The sequence below is a fragment of the Podarcis pityusensis genome, assembly GCF_964106645.2.
Source record: "Podarcis pityusensis genome assembly, chromosome: 17".
NCBI classification, from domain to species: Eukaryota; Metazoa; Chordata; class Lepidosauria; order Squamata; family Lacertidae; genus Podarcis; species Podarcis pityusensis.
Window position 1 is genome coordinate 10817252 of NC_138042.1, and position 22026 is coordinate 10839277.

Here is a 22026-nt window from a genome sequence, read left to right on the forward strand (position 1 = left end):
TATTTCTTCGATGAAGATAGGGATGTCCTAAGGAAAAGCGTGACATTCCGGGATCAAATCAGAAACTGGGACAACTTCTGTAAATCTGGGACTCTCCCTGGAAAATTAGGACACTTGGAGGGGCTGCTGGGGGTCCTCTCCATCTTTCTACATCCTGGCCCAGTCCATCCACAGCCCCAGACCCCCCTTCTCTCTCTCTCTCTCTCTCTCTCTCTCTCTCTCTGCTTAATCCCAACTTATCTGAAGCGCTTCATGGGACCCACCCAAGGCAGGTCTAATTCAAGGACATTTGAAGTTCATTTTTTATAAATACCATATTAGATTAATGTCTGGTTAACTATAACAACAATTTCCGCTGTCAGAGCTGCTTCCAGATCCTAGCTCACAGAGGATCACGCTAGCCAGCGATCATCAAACAAAAGTCTTTATTGAGTTACAGTTTCCATTCTCAAGCTGCTGCGTGCAACTCTACGTCTCATGGTTAGATCGGCGAAGCTCCGTCTGAGTCTCCGCCCCTTGTACACCAACTTAATATCCTAGCCCTGCTCCACCTTTTCCGCCTGACTGTTCTTCTCTGGGTCCCTCTGCCCCCCGGGGTCTCTTCCTTCCGGGATTCTTCTGACGCCGACCCCCCGGACCCTCCTGTCTCCTTGCGCCGGGCTTTAGGACCTGGCTCCCTTTCCGGGCTGCCTACTGCGCCACCTTCCTGTGCATTTGAACTTGGCGCGCGCGCCCAACCTTCCACCTTCCGTCTGACCGTTTCTTCGCTCCCCGATGGAGGTGTGGCCACTCCTGACTCGTGCCCTCCCCCCTGTTGTGAGCTGCCAGCGCTTGATCCCTGGCGCCCTTCCTCTTCCCTGCTCTCTGGCGGTGACGCTGGTCCCGATTTCCAACTGCTCCCCTCTGAGTCCCCTCTGGCTCTATCTTCCTGGGGTGTCCCCCTAGTCTCCCCCCTTGCCCTGGCCACTGGTGCTCCTTTCTGTGAATCTTCTGATTCACTGGAAAGACTCGGAGATCTCGGGTCGTCGTCATCACTCATCTTTTCTTCTGCCTCCTCCCCCTCGCTCTCTGTTTCCTCCCTTGCCCTTGCCTCTGCTCCTGAACCCCTGACATCCACCCCCCCCTCGAAGCCCCCTCTTCCCCCCTCCCCTCCTTCCGGTGCGGGAGCTGGGTGCTGCCGTGTCAGGGGGACGAATGTCGGATACAGTTCGCTTCCCGTGGCGGGCCTCCATCTGAAGTCTTCCGGTTCTTCCTCCCTGCTCTCGTCGACGACGGTCACCTCCGCTTCCATCTCTGTGCCGCCGTGCTCGAAACCCGGGTCGTCCCCGAAAACGTCCATGTCCGTCTCTCCCTCGCTTCCTTCTGGAGACGTTGCTCATCCTGGACCCTCCAGCCACTTTCTGCGGAACTGCTCCTCTGGTCGATCATCCCACCAATACGAGGGTTCTGAAGCAGATCCCGAGGGTGACCCCTCCGGGGAACGGGCGTCTCGTGTCGGTTCCTCGTCCGAGTCGAACCCCCGGAACGTGCTGGCTGAAAGCGTGGGCGTGAAAAGCCAGTCGTCGAAAAAGTCTGCTGGCATGGGCCTATGTGGGAAGAGGGCATGAAACTCTTCTTTGAGCAGAGGTTCGTCTAAAGCGTAGCCCGGCACCCAGCTGTTGGCACTGGCCGGGGTGCCCTCCTTGGCGAGAAAGTATTCTACCCCCTCTTCCCCCCATCTGGAGTCCAAAATCTCCGTGACTTCGTTGATGCGCTCCTCCTGTGCCACTCCCCCTTGCCCGGTTCTCTCTCGGAGCAGACTCGGTGCCGTTCCTGGTTCCTGAAACCTGTGAGGTGCCTTGTAGGGAGTGAGCACCGATCTGTGGAACACCGGATGCATCCTGGAACCCTCCGGAAGCGCCAGCCTGAAAGCCACCGTGTTGACCTGCTCTTCGACTTGGTAGGGCCCCAGTTGTTTATGCCCTAGTTTCTTCTTCGCCAACGACCTGGCCGGCACTGCGTGGGCTGCTAACCAGACCCAGTCTCCCACATGGATCTCTTCGCCAACCCTTCTGTGTTTGTCCGCTTGTACCTTGTATGCGTGTTTAGCCAGCTCCAGGTGCCGCCGCAGCTGATCGTGGACCTCCTGCAACTCCGACGCGAACGCATCTGCTGTCTGCGGCTCCCCCTCCCCCATTCTTTCCAGTCCCGGGAAGGTTCTGGGGTGCCTCCCGTTGTTGGCGAAGAACGGCGTGACCCCCGTGGACACGTGCTTCGTGTTGTTGTAGGCGAACTCGGCGAGAGGCAGGTAATCCACCCACGTCGCAGGCTGTTGATTCGCATAACATCTCAGGTACTGCTGCATGATGGCATTGACTCGCTCCGCTTGCCCGTTGGTCTGCGGGTGTCTAGCCGACGCCAGGTTGATCTTGACGTTCAGGAAGCCCATCAGCTTCTGCCAGAAGTTCGAGATGAACTGTCGCCCTCGGTCGGACAGAATAGACCGCGGCAGACCGTGAACCTTGAACACGTGGTCTATGAACAGTTTGGCGGTTTGTTCCGCCGTGGCCACCTTCGCACACGGAATGAAATGTGCCATCTTGGAGAAGAAGTCCACCACCACCAGCACAGCCGTCTTGCCCCTCGAGCTGGGCAGATCCGTGACAAAGTCCAGGGCCACTCTCTCCCATGGTTCGAACGGAGTTTGCAGCGGTTCCAGCAGTCCGGCCGGCGGTCTGTGCACTGGTTTGGCCCTCTGGCAGGTGTCACACCTCGCCACGTAGTCCGCGACTTCCCCTCTCATTCCGGGCCACCAGAAGTCTCTGGCGACTAATTCCACCGTCTTCTCCTTGCCAAAGTGCCCGGCAGTGGGCGCGTCGTGCAGCTGCTGCAGTACCTTGGCGCGAAGTTCGTCTCCCGGCACGTAGATGGCCCCTTTACGGATGAGCAATCCATCTCGCAGCTGGAACTCGTCGGTCGCTGCCGTGCCCTTGCGCACCTCTGCCATCTTTGCTTGCGCGAAGGAGTCATCCTGCAACGCTCGTCGCACCGCCTCCAGGTCAACTGTTGCCGCAGCGCACGCCCACACTGTCGGTGCGAAGATGTGCATGGCGGCCGCTGGCGTTGCCTCCTCCAGATACTGTGGCTTACGGGAGAGAGCATCCGCCATGATGTTGGTGTCCCCCGGGACATACTCTATTCGGAAGTCGAAGTTCGCAAAGAACTCAGCCCAACGTATCTGCCTCTGGTTCAGGAACTGTGCCGTGCGCCAGTGCTCCAGATTCTTGTGGTCCGTGCAGACCTGCACCGTGTGCTTGGCGCCGATCAGGAAGTGCCTCCACGCTTTGAATGCTGCATGAATGGCCAGCAACTCCCTGTCCCAGATGGTGTAGTTCTGTTCAGACTTGCTGAGCTTCCTGGAGTAAAACGCTCCCGGCCTCCAAGCCCCCTGCGGGTCTTTCTGCAGCAGGACTGCTCCCACGGCTCTGTCCGAAGTGTCTGTCTCCACCCTCATCGGCCTGCTGGGGTTGACATGAAGCAGCTGCTCTTCCGACGCGAAGAGACGCTTGAGTGCCTGAAAGGACTGCTCCGCCTGCTCTGTCCAGATGAACTTCTTTTTCTTGGAGCTGAGCGTGTCCGTGATGGCCGCTGTCTGCATGGCAAAGCCTTTGATAAACTTGCGATAGAAGTTCGCGAAGCCGACAAACCGTTGGACCTCCTTCCGGTTGCGTGGGCTTTTCCAATCCAACACTGCTCGAACCTTGGCGCTGTCCATGGCGAGCCCCTTGTCAGACAACTTGTAGCCCAGGAAATCCACCTCCGTCACGTCGAATTGGCACTTCTCCAGCTTGGCGTAAAGCCTATGTTGCTGTAGCCTGCTCAGCACTTCCTTGACGTGTCTGTCATGCTCCTGCTGCGATTCCGAAAAGATCAGGATGTCATCCAAGAAACAGACGCACGTCTTGTAGAGGAGCCCCGCCAACACGTGATGCATGAAAGCTTGAAAAACGTGGGAGCCATTTTGCAATCCAAAAGGCATAACTCAATATTCGTAGGTGCCCAGGGGCGTGAACATGGCTGTCTTCCACTCATCTCCTTCCCGCATGCGAATGAGGTTGTACGCCCCTCGCAGGTCCAACTTGGTGAACACGCTGCCCTTCCGTACCTTTGCGAGGAGGTCGTCGATTCGGGGCATGGGGAAGTCCGATGGCTTGGTCACACTGTTCAAAATGCGATAGTCCACTACAAGTCTTTTTTTGGGGCGTGTCCCGCTTCTTAACAAAGAATACCGGACTGCCCCCCGCTGCCTTGGACTCTCGGATGAAACCGCGCTCCAAATTATGATCTATGAACTCTTTGAGTTCCTGCAGTTCGTCCTCAGACATGGAATACAGCTTCCCTTTGGGCAGCGCCGCCCCCGGCAGCAGGTCAATTTTGCAGTCATATGGTCTGTGGGGGGGTAGCCTGTCTGCCTCCTTCTCGCAGAAAACCTCCAAAAATTCTGCGTACTTGTGGGGAACCGCTTGCAGCGTGCCTAGCTGCAGCTGTGACTCCTCTTCCTCTCCTTCCTGCCGGGGCACGATGCAGTGTTCAGCGCAAAAGGAAGAGCCGAAGGTCAGCTGCCTCTGGTACCAAGCCAGCGTCGGGCTGTGCTTGTCCAGCCAACTCATGCCCAATACAATGGGCGTGTCCGATAGTTGAGTGACATTGAAGCTGATGATTTCCCTGTGATTCCCAAGTCGCATCACCATTGGTGGCTTCTGCTTCACCACTTGCCCCCCAAGCAGCTCCCTGCCATCCACCGTGACAACCTGCAGGGGCAGCGTGGCAGGCAGCAACTGTATAGCGTGCCGGTCGACAAAGTCCTGCCCTATAAAGTCCGCATTGCTTCCTGAGTCAATGGTGATTGGCACGTCCATGGTGATTCCATTGGGCAGCTGGAGCGATGCGGTGAGCCTCACTACTGGTTTGGGCGGGAGGGGGTCCATGGGCTGTAAAATCTCTGGGGACTGCTTCACTGACACGTCTGGCTGGGCCCCAGTGCCTCTTTCTCCAGCCAGACTCCGTCGTTTCCCTGCTGTGGTTCTCCTTGCTGCGTTGCTGCAGTTACCATTGCTGAGGCTGCAGTGTGCTTGTGGAGCCTCTGGGGACACTCTTTCGCCATATGCTGTGGATCATCGCAGATGTAACACTTCCTGTTCCCTCTAGGAGGCTTCGCTTTCACTGCTGCCGGTGCTAGGGCTCTGGCTGCTGACTGAGCCCTTGCACCTCCAACCTCCATAGGTTCCGCTCCTCCTCCTGGTGGAGGCGTGGATTGCGCACGCGCTGCTTCTCTGGGAAGGAAAGAGGAGCCCCTGGCTGGTTCGCGCCCTCCACGCCCTTCGTCCCTGCTCCACGGACGTTCTTCCAGCCGCACCCCCACCGCCAGCGCCCTCTGAACGATCTCCTGCGTGGTCCGGGGTCTCTCCCCCCTCGCAATTTCATCTTTAACCGAGCCGTGCAATCCCTCCCAAAACAGGTCTCTTACAGGAGCCGAATCTCTGTCCCATTCCAGGGCACTGACCAAAGCGAAAAAGCGGGCATGGTACTGCCTTACGCTGGCCCTCCCTTGCTTCAGTCCATGTATCTGCTGCCGAGCAAGATCCACGTCAATGCTTGATAAAAAGCACCCATCCATCGCTTTAATAAAGGCATCCGCATTTTGGAGCGCCGGATCCTTATCTCTCCACAAATTGCGCAGCCATGCTTTAGCATCTCCATGCAAATGGGACATGATGAATCCCACCTTCTCTTGCTCATCTCTAAAGTCTTTGTTCAGCAGTTGCAGTGCACACATTACATCTGCTCTAAAGTTGGGGTACTGTTGCAAATTCCCATCGAAGTGAGAGACCAGACCGCCTGTTCGTCTCCCCAACCCAATCCCCTCCGGTTTGGGTGTCAGTTGCCCTTGCTTCGTAAGCACTTCCAACCTGACCTGGAGATCCCTGTAGGCGGCAGCTGCGTCCTCCTCTCTCTTCCTGGATGCAAGAGCCTCGGCATTCAGTCGTGACACTGCTTCTCTGAGTTCCGCTATCTGCTGTTCGGCCGTCATATTGTCTGCCGTTCGTGAGCTCGCTAGTAGGCACCCGCTTTCTCTCCTCTCCGCGAGGCCGTAGATGCCCACAATTTATGAGACGGAGCTTACTGTCAGAGCTGCTTCCAGATCCTAGCTCACAGAGGATCACGCTAGCCAGCGATCATCAAACAAAAGTCTTTATTGAGTTACAGTTTCCATTCTCAAGCTGCTGCGTGCAACTCTACGTCTCATGGTTAGATCGGCGAAGCTCCGTCTGAGTCTCCGCCCCTTGTACACCAACTTAATATCCTAGCCCTGCTCCACCTTTTCCGCCTGACTGTTCTTCTCTGGGTCCCTCTGCCCCCCGGGGTCTCTTCCTTCCGGGATTCTTCTGACGCCGACCCCCCGGACCCTCCTGTCTCCTTGCGCTGGGCTTTAGGACCTGGCTCCCTTTCCGGGCTGCCTACTGCGCCACCTTCCTGTGCATTTGAACTTGGCGCGCGCGCCCAACCTTCCACCTTCCGTCTGACCGTTTCTTCGCTCCCCGATGGAGGTGTGGCCACTCCTGACTCGTGCCCTCCCCCCTGTTGTGAGCTGCCAGCGCTTGATCCCTGGCGCCCTTCCTCTTCCCTGCTCTCTGGCGGTGACGCTGGTCCCGATTTCCAACTGCTCCCCTCTGAGTCCCCTCTGGCTCTATCTTCCTGGGGTGTCCCCCTAGTCTCCCCCCTTGCCCTGGCCACTGGTGCTCCTTTCTGTGAATCTTCTGATTCACTGGAAAGACTCGGAGATCTCGGGTCGTCGTCATCACTCATCTTTTCTTCTGCCTCCTCCCCCTCGCTCTCTGTTTCCTCCCTTGCCCTTGCCTCTGCTCCTGAACCCCTGACATCCGCCTTTTTAAAATATACACAGTATCTTCTTGTTGTTGATCTCTTTTGCTTTCGACATGGGTATTATTTCTTGTTTCTTCTTTTTGGTGTGTCTTCTCTTACTCTGTGCACTTGTAATTAAAAACAAAAACGGTTTTCCTTCAGTCTATGTCACCCAAGCTGAAACCCTAAACCTTTTCTTTCCCTGCCAACTAACACACATACCGGTATATTAAGGAGGAGCCTCACCCCTCCCTGTTTCACACAGGCTTAGTCCTACTGATGACTTCCCTGATGAGTCGATCACTGGATTTAACAGCTTACCTCCCAGGAATTGTTGTAAACAAAATCTGCCCTTATTCCCTTATGGGGAACACAAGAGCCTTTATAGAGTTCTTTGTAGGTTCTCCATCGGCGGGAGAAAATAACAGAGGCCAACCAGAGAAGCAAAGCAGCTAGTAAGCCTGATCTTTATTGAACTGTTGCAACAGGGTGCTCCCCTCACATGCAGGAAAAGAGGAGGACCCAGAATCAAGGTGTGCCCGGCCTTATATAGACATTTTAAATTCCCTGCCCTGGAACTCAAGACCACCCCTCCATACATCATACATATATCACAGAAGGGGTGTAACCCAAGACCACCCCCCACAAACATCATACCTATATCACAGAAAAGGTGGTCTACAACAGAAATTTGAATGTTGTTGTTTTTCCTGTCTGTCAGGTTATCTGATAATGCCTTATCTGATTGCCTTTCCTGGTAGTCTGGCCATTCCTTTGAGATGGTGATCACCCAATTCCTGAGACAATGGGAAGGTTCCCTCACCCCCCCCCCTCCTTGCAGAGAAAACATTTGGTCAGTTTGGGAGTCAAAATGGTTTCAGGATGTCTTCTTGTGCTGCTCCAGACATGTGATTCACATATCTATGTACGTGCTTCATTGTTACATTTATGAACATTTATTATATATATAAGACCTTAATTTTTTTATTTCAGAATACTCTGACAATACGTGAGGAATGAGGAAGAACAAGAAGCCAAAATGTTTAAGAAAGGAAATCTTACCGCATGATTAGCTCCAAACACTTTCCAAATCTACTCCAGTATGCTACTGGTGCAGGCATTCAGATATTATCATAAAAGTATCTCTAAGCTTCTTTTTCTAATAGCAAGGATTTACTTAACTCAAAATCCCTTCCCCTTGACATCCACATCATGGGTAGGCAAACTAAGGCCCGGGGGTTGGATCCGGCCTAATCGCCTTCTAAATCCAGCCCATGGACGGTCCGTGAATCAGTATGTTTTTACATGAGTAGAATGTGTCCTTTTATTTAATATGCATCTCTGGATTATTTGTGGGGCATAGCAATTCGTTCTTTTTCTTTTAAAAAAAAATATAGTCCGGCCCTCCACACGGTCTGAGGAACGTGGACTGGCCCCCTGCTGAAAAAGTTTGCTGACCCCTGATCCACATCCTCCTAGCTATGGGGGCCAAGATGCTGGTCCATCTCTCCCTCCACAGTAAAAGTGGGACTGGAGGAGTCCCAAATACCTGGCTTACATTTTGCTTGCACCAGGTTACCGATCCAATCAACAACACCAAAAACCTTGCATTTTCACTTGCCAACAGGAAAAGGATATTCAAAAAGGTGGCTCTGTTTGTTCTGTAGCAGCAAAATTACATTGGCCTATTTAGAAATTCTTGTAGCTGGTTGCTGTAATTTTTGTATTTATTATTTTCCTTCTTCTCCACCCCCCCACCCCAAATACCTTATGTGAAATCTTGCCTGGAGAACTTAAACACTTGCCACTTTGGTGGTATTTGGGTTTGTCCCAAATAAAAGTTTTGCTGAACTGAGGATTCTGACATTTTTACTGTGTATTTCCCTGTTTAGGGAAGTTTTTAATGTCTGATGTTTTATTGTGTTTTTAATATTCTGTTGAGAACCACCCAGAGTGGCTTGGGAAACCCAGTCAGATGGGTGGGGTATAAATAATAAATTATTATTATATTATGTTATTATTATTATTTTATAATTGCTTCTTTTAAAGTTTTGTTGGCATGGATGGCCCTTGCAAGGGCCTAAAACATGATGCTTCAATTAAGAGGATCAACAACAATCAGTGTTGGGTTGACTTTTAATCATTGTGGTTCTCTCCCCCCCCCCCCCATGTTTTCAGCTGTTCTTATTTTTATCTGTAAGCTTTTGTTGGCGTCTCTCGGTGCTGCACAGGCTGGGGCAACCTTTCCCAGGCCAATTTGGACAGTGTGGCATCTTTCAAGGATGGGGAGACGTTCCAGAAGGCAATTCCAGGCAGAGCAGCAGAACAGAGAGAGATTGTGCAGTTAAATGAGGACCTGAAGCTTGAGATACAGAGAGATTTGTGCTTGCCTATGAAACATGCTTTCTCAAGAACAACCAACCCCAGAGTTCCTTGTGCATAATAGACTACATGGAGGAACCGTCGGTGAAAGGCTGGTGAAACTGATCCCAGGGGCACAGTAGAAGACAGGGCTGCCGCTTTACAGGCCCAAAATATAGAGATCTACTTCACACCCACCCTGCCATGGCATGCTGTAAATGCAGTTCACAGCTGTTTCTGATGAGCTTTCTCATCATTTCCCTCCCAAAAGGTTCATTTGGGTTCTTATTAACAAAAATCAGCAACGTGTGTTATGGTTTTTTGGGCAACACCAATAACTGGCAGAAGCCGAAAGAAGTTTCCGTAAGTGAAAATGTTGTTGGAGACTGACGATTTCATTATATCCGTGACCTGGAACATATTCCCACCCAGAGTCTATTCTGGGGTGGCCTCAGGGTATACGAGAAACCTGGCAAGTGGCTTTCTTATATATTACGAGCTAATAAAACACTTCTCAGATTGTATCATCGTAACCACAGCATTATTTTAGACACTACTTTTCTCCCACTTAGCGGCCCGCAAAGCAACTTACAATAAAGAAACACAAACAATACTAAAAAAACAAGATACAGATATATAAATAAATCAGTTTAATAAAATCATAATAATACAAAAGACATAGATTATATGAATTAAATAGGGAACAACAGGGTTTTTCTTACACAGGCATTTAAGTCTCCGACCAAAATTATAAGACAAGTGAAAAAGGCATTCAGTCAAAAAAATCAAGTCTGTTCTTGGGATCCCCAGTGTAGCTCCAAGGGCACTACAAGGCCCATTAAGACCCCCCAGCCCCTACCAATTTTTAATGATGAACTAGGCTCTTTTGGCTTAGGGGAGGGTTGGCTGATATGTGCTGCCTGCTTTCTAATGTTTTTTATTTGTTTTGCGGGGTGCAGGTGTTTTAGGGTTGGGGGGGTTCTGGGCAGTTCTTCCTCCCCCCAAAACTAGGTGCGTCTTATGGTCTGGTGCGTCTTATAGAGTGAAAAATACGGTGCTTTTTCTGAATGCTCTTCCCTGGTTGAGGATTTACCTTTTCCCTCCTTTTCAACCTTATCTCATCCTTCAAAGAGACAGGGAATGGCTGGGTTAACGTCTTTATGGTGATTCATGTATAAATAATGCTGCGTTGTGTCTTGGGAGAAGCTCTTTGAAAACAGTGTATGTGTGTGTGCATATATATTTATATATATGAAAAAGCAACAGAAGATGACAAATAAGTCTTTTGCACAACTGGCAACAACCCAAAGAGGCAGGTCCTATGTGGAGTATGGCTTCCTACTGTGAAGGAAACTTCTACTGATCTGCTTTAAATTATTCTAAAGATGACCAGGCTGCACTTCAACATGTTGGAAAAGGTGAACTCTGCATTGCCCTAGTGTAGGGTTTGCAGACACAAAAATTGTTTTAGTTGCCATATTTCAAGAGGTAAACATACAGAACTGCTTGCACACACAAAAAAATTATATATTTAAAAACCCCAAATCCTGAACAATTGCTTTAAAATGTAAAATTCCCCCTGGATGGGCATGTAGGACCCCAAAAAGAGGATATTGCCGGGAAATCCTGGATATATGGCAACCCTACGTAGTGCCACATCTGCATGGCCTGAGGGTTGCTCTCTTCCAGTAGTTGAGGTGGTGGCTGTGATGATCTCAAAACTCTGAGGTTGTCAATTTGGCACATTAGTAGCACAATGGTCAGTTCAGAGCAGACCAAACAAGCTGCTATGGGAAGCTGCAGAGATTCTGTGGGGAGGAGAGCAGTGTGAATGGGAACGAACCACACGGCACGATGAGCATGTTATGTGGGACCAGCTCGCTTCTGAGGGCATAAATACTGATTTTGACAAGCACAGAATCTTCCTTCTTCTCTGAGCCATCCTTCCCTTTCCCCATTGCAATTTGTTGGCATGGATTTGTCCATTGTACAGGAACATGCCCGCATGTTGCCAGTCCTCTGTGCCAACTTCTCCACAAGAGGCTGTGTGTCTGTTCACCTCCCTCACTTTTAACTCTTGCAAGTCTGGTTCTGGTCCTGAAAGCCAGGCCAAATCTGCAGCAGCTCCTCTGGCCCGTAGTGATGCACCACCACCACCTTGGAGAACTTGCACTTCTCATACTTGACTTTGTACACGTTGAAGAGACCCCAGGGGCTTTCTGTCACGCTGATGCCCAGCTCATACAGGCAGATTCCCATGAAGGCATCTTCCATGTTAATGACCCTGATGGTCTTTGCTACCTGGTAGATCTTCTTGGCCAGATCCGCAGAGAACACATACCCTGGGCCTGCGCAGTAGGGCGGGTAGGTCTCATTTGGGTACACCGCCCGTGGCACATACCACTTGTAGGCCTTGTCACGCAGTGGCTTTGTTTTCCAGTAGATGTACCCTGTCATGTAGTTCTTCTTGGGTGGCAGGTGAGGCTGCAGCAGCTGGGACACCATGTAGTTCACATTGAGAAAGATGTCACTGTCTGCCTTCACCACGTAGGTGGCATTGGGGCAGAACTTGCTTATCCACTCCATGCCCATCAGAGTCTTCAGGGTAAGGTTGTTGTAGGTATCCAGGAAGTCCTGCTGAATAATGTCTTTGTGGATGGAACTCTCCTCTTCCAAAAGGGCCTGGAGAGGATATCCAAATTTTGGGTGGACACCCGTCAGAAAAAGACGAAGAATGGAAACCCCAGGCACCGAGCTCTCATTGCCCCACGTCTGCCGGATGGCCTGCCTCGTGGCAAAATCCTGGGGCTCAGTTATCACCAGCAGGATCAAGAAAGGGCTCCTCTCCCGGCATTTCTTTGGCTCGTTGAGAAGGAACTTATAATCAGTGGAATAGACAACCTCTAAGGGATGCCGCTTGGCCACTGGTTGTGGTGGTGAAATCAGACCAGAGGGCTTGGTCGCCTTTGTCCTCTCCACTGCAGATTCCCATTCAAATACCGTGGCACTCTTACGATTGTCTGCAGAATCTGGGCCGCCCTTGACCTTGATGTCGGGCAGTGAGGAAAGCGTCTCGAGAGACTCCCATTCGTTCTTTGCAACAAGTAGGAAAAGGAAAGCAGAGGAGAAAATGAAGAGGACCACGGTGGGCAAATTCCGCAGCTGGGTCATGAACATCTTCCTGGCACCTTCCATACTTTTGGTGGGCAGGAGGAGGGCACTTGCAGACTGTACGTGAGCGGGGGAGAGATCCTGGCCAGCTCTGTCCTGTTTCCAAAGACAACCTGAAAAAGAGAAGCCCAGTGAAAGGGAGATGAATTCTGTTCTGTGTGTGTGTGTGTGTCCGCGCGCACGCACACACACACACACACACACACACAAGGGGAGCTTTGGGGATCAGGCTGGGCGCACGGAGAATCAGTCTGCCAACTGCCGACACACTCAAGACCTGCTCATAACACCTGCCTTCTTGCCCTTGCAATCTGTTTCTGGAAGGAAAATATGCACTCTCAGGGATTGGCATTATTCACTCAACCCATCTATTTACAGATCCACTGGAATCAGAATAAAGTGTTATATGAGTTTATGGGTGCCAGACTCCTGAACTCCTGGATCCAGTAAGTGTTAAACTAGCAGCCAGACCAGCTTCCTGATGAGGTAATCACCTGGGTGATGAACCATTAAAGGAAAAGAAAGGGAAGGGGCTCTGTCTGAGACAGCAAATGGGTGGGGCCCCTCCCCCAGCTTAAAAGACAAAGTTAACGTTTTGGGGACTGTGGTGTGAACTAGAGGAAAAGCTGCAGGCTGGAAAGGCACAGAGGGAGAGCATGATGTTTGATTTCTGCTGGGATCCACAGCTGTGGCTATGGGAGAAACAATAACTTCTTGGGGTGATTATGCTCCGGCCCTCTCCATCATAGGCTCACTTCCAAAAGGAAACACAAGTTCTGGGTAAAGTGCCCAGCTGGCTGTGTGCCAGGGTGTCTGGTAAGCTGAAAAGCTTGCACTGATGGAACAATTGCCATTGTGCTACATGGAATTCCTCCCTGTATTTCCAAATTAGGCCATAAAAAAGTTAGAATGCACCGAAAGAGCAGCAGCACAAACAAAAATTCAGCAGGTGCAGGAGGCAAATTGAGCAATACAGGTAGTCTCAACACGTTTAGAGCGCTAAGTTATTCTTCTGAAACAGGAATAGCTTACATGGTGTACATGTGATGCTAAAATGGTAGACTTTATACACATTTGGTGGAATTGTTTAATGATTGCTAAATTCTAGCTCAGAATCTTATGACAGCTTTTGTGTCTCTCTCAGAGGATGGGTTGGATCCAACCTTAGTAATACTCAGAGTAGACTCATTTAAATTAATGGACGTAACTATCTTAGGCCCATTCATTTCAGTGGATATACTCTATGTTGAACTTTGTTGAACACAACCATAATGTTGTTGAAATTTATAGGGAGAAGGAGCTCTGTTTTGGGTATGTTGTTGTTGGTTAAGCTATAAACCGCAGTTGTACAAGAGAGTATGGCATATTGCCCTTATGGAAAATTTGACTCACAAATGAAGGCTGGGAAGAAAAAAGAACAAAGATATCTTTGTGGGAGACTGGTGGTGCTTCATTTCATTTAAGAGTTTTCCAGAAAACCAAAGATCAATTCCAAAGGTTTATACTAACTTAATAATATCACTTAATAATAATAATGTGTTTTACAGATGTGTATAAGTTGGATGTATGGGTTGTTAGGGCAGGGGTAGTACCACGTCATGCTCCTTCTGGAATAGTTTATCCACCATTGGTCCCCACCCTGCATTCAGGGTGGGTTCCTAGAAGCCATCAGCCTGCGACAGCAGCCACACCCCAGGAAAATACTTTGATTGCTGGCTAAACCAGGTGAGGGTTGTTGATGGGTCTCAAACCCTCAGTGACTTAAGTACTTTCCTTGCATGTGAAGACAGGCAGCCCATCTAGGAGAAGGAAAACTCTGATCCTAAACCTCCACTGCGTTGTGGGATATCTTCAGGAGAAGAAAAGGCTAAAGAGTAAACCCTATACAAATCCTAAGTGGAGTCCCTAAGGTGGTTGGATGCTGCCTTGTATGTCTCCTTCCGGCAACCGTGGTGTATGTATGGGAATACAGGTTTCCATAATGTATTTTGGGGAGTCTCTGGGGAAATTTTAAAAAAGCAGAGGGGAACTATTAACTACAAAGCCCTGGTAACAAAAGAATATGCCCTTTTAACCATTCAGTGGCTAATTAAGAGTATTTGCAAGCATAAGTAAATTAATTTACATGACAAAATTTACTGAAGGGTTCAACGAGTACAAATCTCAAATTTAACCTGGGCCAAAGTGACTCTGGAATGTGAAAAGGAGAGTGCCGGTGTGCGCGCACCAATATTAATATTTGTTCTCTTTGTTCTCTTATCACGTCCAATAGCTTTATCTCAGTAGTATAAGATAAATATAAAAGGTCTGTTGCACTGCTGCCGTAATCACCTTTTCGCTAAACAGTAAGTGCAATGTTCATAGTGCAACGACTGACTCAGCAACCACAGGATCCTGGAGTTCTGAGCCAGGATCCTGGAACACCAGAGAAGCTGAAGCAGCTGCAGAATTTTTGACCTCTCCTGCCCTGCAGTTACAGGAAACCAAGATTCCAGCAGAAGGTCAGGTGGGGACAGATCCTTTTCTTCTTTTTCCCGTCACTTACTCATGCTTCATTAATAAGCACTTTGCCTGCCGATGGCAAGCGGCAATCACAATAGCAGCGGTCTGGTATTTCCTCAAGGAAAATGAATGACCCTGGAGGAAAGTGACCAGCCCAAAATAACATCGTCATAGGTATTTACCCAAGGAAGAGAAAGACACCTATAGGGTAAAGGTCTGGAATTTGGTGATAAAGAATTTAAGAATGAATGAAAACCACAAATCAGTCATGGTTATGCAGAAATTGTGTACAGTGGATCACTGCCAATGTCACTTACAGGAGCCACGTAATAGGTCTACGCATGGCAGGGCAAGAGGAAAGGAAGCCCAGAGGGGACTTTAAGCAAACTGGAACTGGTGCCTATCCGGTTCTGTCCCTCTGCACAAACATGGAATGCCCCCCTCCGAGCACAATTCAAAGTGTTGATGCTGACCTTTGAAGCCCTAAACGGCCTCGGCCCAGTATACCTGAAGTAGCGTCACCACCCCCATCATTCAGCCCAGACACTGAGGTCCAGCGCCAAGGACCTTCTGGCGGTTCCCTCACTTCGATAAGTGAAGCTACAGGGAACCAGGGAGAGGGCCTTCTTGGTAGTGGAGCCTGCCCTGTAGAACGCCCTCCCATCAGATGTCAAGGAAATAAACAACTATCTGACTTATTTATAAGACATTTGAAGGCAGCCCTGTTTAGGGAAGTTTTTAATGTTTGATGTTTTATCGTGTTTTTAATATGCGTGGGGTATAAATAATATTATTATTGATGAAAGAGCCATCTGGAGATGGAGGGACATAACCCAAGATCTCTTCTTGTACAATTGTTCTCTTGACATACACCTTCTGATTGGGAATAGTACCATTCTTAATTCCACTGGCACCGGCAGAGCCTGAAAATGTATTAGCGCAGTGGTTCTACCATTGTTGTGCTGGTGGAGCCCCTATGTTGGTGGCTCAAAGGGGTGGAGGTGGAGACATGGTGGGGTTGGAGCAGAGCATGGCCACGGAGTTATGCTTGCTCAGAATGTGCTCCCTCCCCCTACCTTGTTGGGGTAAAGCTACAAAAGGTCTGGTACCCGTTGGAACATTCCCTTTGAAATCAATGGTCTGCTCTCCTCTCCATCTCCATTGGAGGACAGGAGTCTAACTAACACGAGCACCAATCACGGCACAGAGCCAGGGATGTAGAAGACCAGCCAGGGGACACAGGAATTGATGGCCTTGGGAGAGGGGAGGCTATGCCACTTTGCCTCAGAACCCACAGGAACTCAAGTGGACAGGCACCTTGAAGAAGAGCCAAGGCAACAATAAAATAGGCGAGGGGGTGGGGGGGAATAACACTTGGCTTCTTCTTCTTTTTGGCTTCTCCAAACCACTGCAGCTCTGTTTAAGTATGTTGCAGGCATAGATGCCTGCTAAGAACCTTGACTCCACTGCTGCAAATGAGGATTCCCACACATTTGTGACTCCTAGAACTTCACCCAGGGAAACACCATTGGAACCAAGCAACTGCTCTTCCCAGATTGGTCAAGCCAGGAGAGTAGCCATCCCTAGTAAACCCAATATGAACCAAAGGGGATCCTCCATTAGAGGGCCTTTAACCTTCATATGTCCTAGTTGGTAAGGGAAGGATCCTGTCTCACTCTGGAATTATATTCGTCCTGGAGGAAGGGTATGCATCTATCCTGCTATTTAAGAGCATCAGCTATAGATGGAAGCAAAGAGTCCCTGGCCTAGATTTGGGGGAGGATATTTAAACTGTTGCATGTAAAACCTGTTCCCAAAACCAAACAGGTACAGGCATTTTCATGCGGTCCAGTTAAAGTAATAGAATCATGGAGCTGGAAGGGACCACAAGGGCCATCTAGTCCAAATCCCTGCGATGCAGGAATCTTTTTGCCCAACGTGGGGCTCCAACCCACAACCTTGAGACTGGTTCAGCATCCCCACCCACTGGCTGCACAAAACTGCCTGTATTCTCTCACTTGACACCTGCTTGGTTTTCCTGATCAACATCATTTCCCCAAGCACCCCTTTCCTTGACCTGCTTTTCCTCTGGTTGGGCTCTGGTTGGGACCCAGAAGCCACCATAAAAACGCAGCTGGGTGATGGTAGCTTTTTTGGGGAAAGGGCAGGTAGGCATGGTTCATCACTCTCTTCTTGCCCAAAGCTTTCCCCCTTTCATTTGCCCCTTTTGCGCTATACATGTTTGGCGTGGCCTGCGATCTGACCCGTGACATTGATCATCTAGCCTAGCACCCACCCACCTAGGCAGAGGAGAGAGAAGAGAAGATGTGGAGAAGGGGTCTTGGTCCAAGATGCATTCAGTAAACCCTCCTGGCCCTTCATATTCAGGCCATGTGAGGGCAAACTGGCTACCATATGCTTCACTTTGGGCTGCCCAGAATAATCAGCCAGGAGGTTTATATGGGCAACAGGAGCCCTAGATTCTCTGGTATCTGACTTCTGGTTCAATTCACATTGCTGGACTGGCCAACGATAGGGCCGGGAGGTACCTCAGAGTTACCATCTTGCCCCATTCTTCTTTCCCATTAAGCTGGCTCTCAGGAACTGTAGGCTTTTATTATTTCAAAGGGAAAGCAGTCATGATCCTTTCCACCTCTACAGTTCTCTGAGACTATTATTCTACTGTAGCCTCTGAGGCCTTTTTGCAAAGTGTACAGCCTAAGCAAATCAAGTCTGAAGAAAACATCCTCTGTTCCCTCTTAGGACTATTGCCTAGTCAGATCTGGGGGTCTCAAATTTCCGCGGTGCCCTGTGTGATGCCAGTTTGGTGTCCCTTGTTTCTCAAGGCTCCATGCCCAGGGTGGCCAAACCCCTAAATCTGCCACTGGCCTAGTAACAGTTCAATCACACACACACCCTTTCCCTTTTCTTTTTGGTTAACATCCACCCTGAAGAAGAATTCTGATGGACTTGGAAGCTTGCTCATTACTTTCAATCCATCTTAATAAAGGAACTTTGCTGCTGTCGCTCTTTGGATTTTATCTCGTGGGCCGCCATGGACCAATAGGTGTGCCTGTTTTGCTCTCAGATTCACATTCCCCTTCTCTAGTTCTGTTCTTCATGTTATTTGTATAAAAGGATCTCCTCTTGCTTTAGAAACTTGTTCACCCTATTGTTAAATATAGTTTTTGATAAACGATTTCCTTATCGGTCTTAATTACTTGAGAGCATTTTTCTGAGCTTTTTTTGCTGCCCTTGCCCTTTTCCACACTTCAATCCTGGCTCCAGTACAACTTGAGCTAACTGGCTTGCCTTTACTGCAGAAGAAGCAACAGCTGGACGACAAATCTAAGCCGACAACCACCTGCCCCATCAGGCCTCATCGTATTTCCCTTCCGTTGCTGCAGCTTTCTGCTGAATGTGAAGAAGTGGTCTAGGCACACCTATTGTGCTTGTTTCGGGTGGTCCCACCTTGCACTGAAGCAGAATGGTGAAAAATCTGATTTTAGCCAAGTAACAGAGTAGGAGCAGGGAGCCCTGCAATGAAATCTCTGCGCGTACTTCAGAAAGTGAAAATCTGGACACAAAAGCTGTTGAGCCACTTCTGATAGAGGTTGCCATATGTCCAGATTTCCCCGGACATTTCAGGGATTCCCGCCAGGACGCTGTCCCCAACAGCTGAATCCCCGATACGTGCAGAAACCCTCCTAGCACAAGCCTCACTCCCTCTGAGTTAGGGAACAATGTGGAATCACTCGCTCCCCCTTTCCTTCCCTGTTTTGTGTGCCTGCAAGGGCAAACTTTATTATTATTATTATTATTTTATTATTAAATACAGCTGCCTTGTGGAACATCTCTTCTGCACAAGCAAGCTGTTTTAAAAATTATTTTTAAAATTCCAGGAACCTGCATCCTTTTCTATTGGCCAACAGAAGCAAAATGGAAAGGGTGTGTGTGTGTGTGTGTGTGTGTGTGTGTGTGTGTGTTGGGACCACAGAAATGGCACCAAAACCCACCCCCACAATGCGATTTTTGTATTGGATATACTTCCCATTTTTGGATTTTCCCTGTTGAAAATCCATTGGCTGCCAGTTGGATGGGGGAAATGTCATGTTCACAGGACCCAAAATATCAATCATAAATTGAAAAAAACCAGTTTAACGGGATGAGGAAAGGATTAGCAGAAAGAAACTGAATGCTAGGAGTTCAAAGCTAGGATGGTCATTTGAAAAGGGTTACAGGAAGAAAGGTTCAGTGACAAATAAAATAGACTCGTAAACTATTCAACAAAGGAAAGGGTGGGGGGGTTAACAATGAAGATACAGGAGTGTTTTGAAAAGAGGCTCTATGGTTCTTCCAAAGTGGACTTTAGCTGCAGTGGTGTAGCAGCGTTTGCTGGTGCCCGGGGCCACGGAGGATGAACGGAGCCTATTGTGCCAGCCCAGCCCTCACCAGCAGCACCAAGTGGGACTGTGCTGCACTGCCTGCCTGCCTGCCTGCCTGTGCAGGGGGAAGCCCAGCTGGTCGATGCAGCCCTTGGTGGGCAAATTCCCCTGATGCCCGTGGAGAGGAGGCCACTCTGGGGTCACCCATTGCCCACCTCCATGCCAGCTCACTGTCCAAGCAAGGAGTGGGTGAGCACTGGCCAATCAGCCATTCAGCGAGGGGGCCAGGGATGTGACAGTGAGACCATCCTGGAATTAGGAGCCCAGAGACCCCCAGCAGCAGGCAGGGTGAGACAGGGATCCCTGAATGGAGATGCCTGGTTTGCGCCCCCTCAAAATTGTGCTGCCAGGGCCATGCCCCCCCACCTCCACCCCCCACTACACCTCTGTTTAGCTGACCAGGCTCTTAAAATGTATCAGCATCGCTAGTTGCTATTGATATTTCTTTGCCCGAATCCTACACACCACCTGACCCTTCTTACTGCTTCCATCGTGTGGCATCCCTGCACCATAAGACCCTTTCCTTCTGGGTCCTGCAGTTTGCGCTGTTGTGTTTTGCACATGAGAGGGAGAAGGAAGACACAATAGTCAGCACTTCAGGGAGTGGAAAAGGCTAGCTTGGTCCCCAGCTTCCATCTATTTGCAGCTTTCCCCTGTGCATACTTTTACACTGTGAGCTCCTTGGGGCAGGTATCTTTGCATTTGCTTCTTATGCACCATGAATTAATTAACAGGCCCCCCCCCCAAGTTACTAGGCCACATGATAAACACATAAATTGCTAGGCTGGCTTTTTACTTGGAGGGGAGCGGGACAAATGAAGCATTTCATCCCATCTGTACCAAACCCGAGTAAAAATGTGGTTAGCAACCAGAACAGGGTTGCCATACGTCCGAAATTTCCCGGACACACTCAGAATACTGCAGTTGGAAGCAGTGTCCAGACAGAAATTTAAAATTCGGACGTATGACAACCCATGTTGGCAGTGTCGTTTTTGGCGATTTTGCTTTAAAAAAGCTCCAAAACGTGATTTTTTTGCAATTTTGCCCAAAAAAACCCTAAACAAACAACTTCCCCCTCCAAAAACTCAACAACTTTGCCCTCCCCAAAAATATTCAACAACTGCCCCCCCCCCAAAAAAAACCACTCCAGCAACTTTTGTGTCCTGATTTTCACTTTTTAAAAGATGGCAACCTTAGACTAGGTCTCCTCCACAGTCACTATAAAAACACAAGGGGCTGCCATTTGAGAGACAGAGTGCTCAGCCCCCAGCAGTCATTTGTGTTTTTCATTTTCATAACTTTATTTATTTTCTGTATGGTAAGGGTGTAAAGAGTGTCTTTTTCCATTTTCCTTTGTTTGTTCTCTCTATTTCTGTAATAACTGAATTTTTTTTTTTTAAGAAAAGAAACAAGAAAAAAACCACAAGGGGGCTGCCACATGAGAGACAGAGTGTTCAGCCCCCAGCAGCCCCCCAGCTCACTCACCTGCGTACATCTCCTTGTCACCATTGGTGACCAAGCAGATGGTTAAATAAATACATAAATGCTCTATGAAACACCTTTGCCATCATCAATTTCAAAGGAAATCTCATTCAGTGCTCCTGGTATTTGTTCTCTCCCTCCTTGAGGGCCTTTCTACCCCTCTCCCATTCTCTTCTCTGAGGTGCCTTTTGCGGCATCTCAGGTGAGCACTTACCTGCCTGAGGTGCTGTTCACTCAAGGTTGCCACCTGCCTTTGACAGAATACTCCGGCTGCATGTCAGCTGCAATTTACCTTTCCCCGGGGAGGGTGTGGCAAAAGAGGAAGGGACAACACCTACGTCATCCAGCTAAAACAGAGGGGAGGGAGCAGGGACTCTGCTTCCAGGAGAGTCTTTTTTCCAGGACCATTGAAGCACCTGGAAAGACTCACCACCTGCATGCCAATTCCATGCTGAATCTCACACACACACCAAAAAAGAAGAACATGCCCCTCAGAACCCAAAGCCAAACACAAGAACAAGATGAAAGGGATAAATTTATTTTATATACATGTATTTTATATAAAGGGATGCGGGTGGCGCTGTGGTTTAAACCACAGAGCCCAGGGCTTGCCAATCAGAAGGTCAGCGGTTCGAATCCCCGTGACGGAGTGAGCTTCCGTTGTTCTGTCCCAGCTCCTGCCAACCTAGCAGTTTGAAAGCAGATTTATGCCACAAGGTGCCATAGGAAGGCACTGGACATAGTAAAAGATCCATCGCATCCTGGTCACTGTCTCTTCGAGCTCTTGCCGTCGGGACGGAGATACAGGACGATGAAGACAAGAACGAGCCGTCTTAAGAACAGCTTCTTCTCCAGAGCGATCTCGGCCCTGAATGGGAAGCCCGGACTTTGAAAGTCATCTAATCTCCCTTGCTGTGTTATACTGTATTGATTAATTAGTGTTTTTATGGAGCAGTCAAGTAATTTCGTTGTCCCCAAAGGGGGCAATGACAATAAAGATATTATTATTATTATTATTATTATTATTATTATAAATAGGTACCGCTCCAGCGGGAAGGTAAATGGCATTTCCGTGCGCTGCTCTGGTTTCGCCAGAAGCGGCTTAGTCATGCTAGCCACATGACCCAGAAGCTATCTGCGGATAAACACCGGCTCCCTTGGC

At 49.3% G+C, this 22026-nt stretch overlaps 1 pseudogene across 1 annotated transcript; it reads right to left on the reverse strand.

The window, feature by feature from the left end:
* Positions 1 to 9905: 9905 nt before the first annotated feature.
* On the reverse strand, positions 9906 to 21323 carry LOC308466744 (beta-1,3-galactosyltransferase 1 pseudogene; annotated as a pseudogene). Its single transcript, XR_013991556.1, has 2 exons — positions 21079 to 21323; positions 9906 to 12548 (listed from the first exon to the last, which is right to left on the reverse strand). The product of XR_013991556.1 is annotated as a beta-1,3-galactosyltransferase 1 pseudogene (transcript).
* Positions 21324 to 22026: the final 703 nt, after the last annotated feature.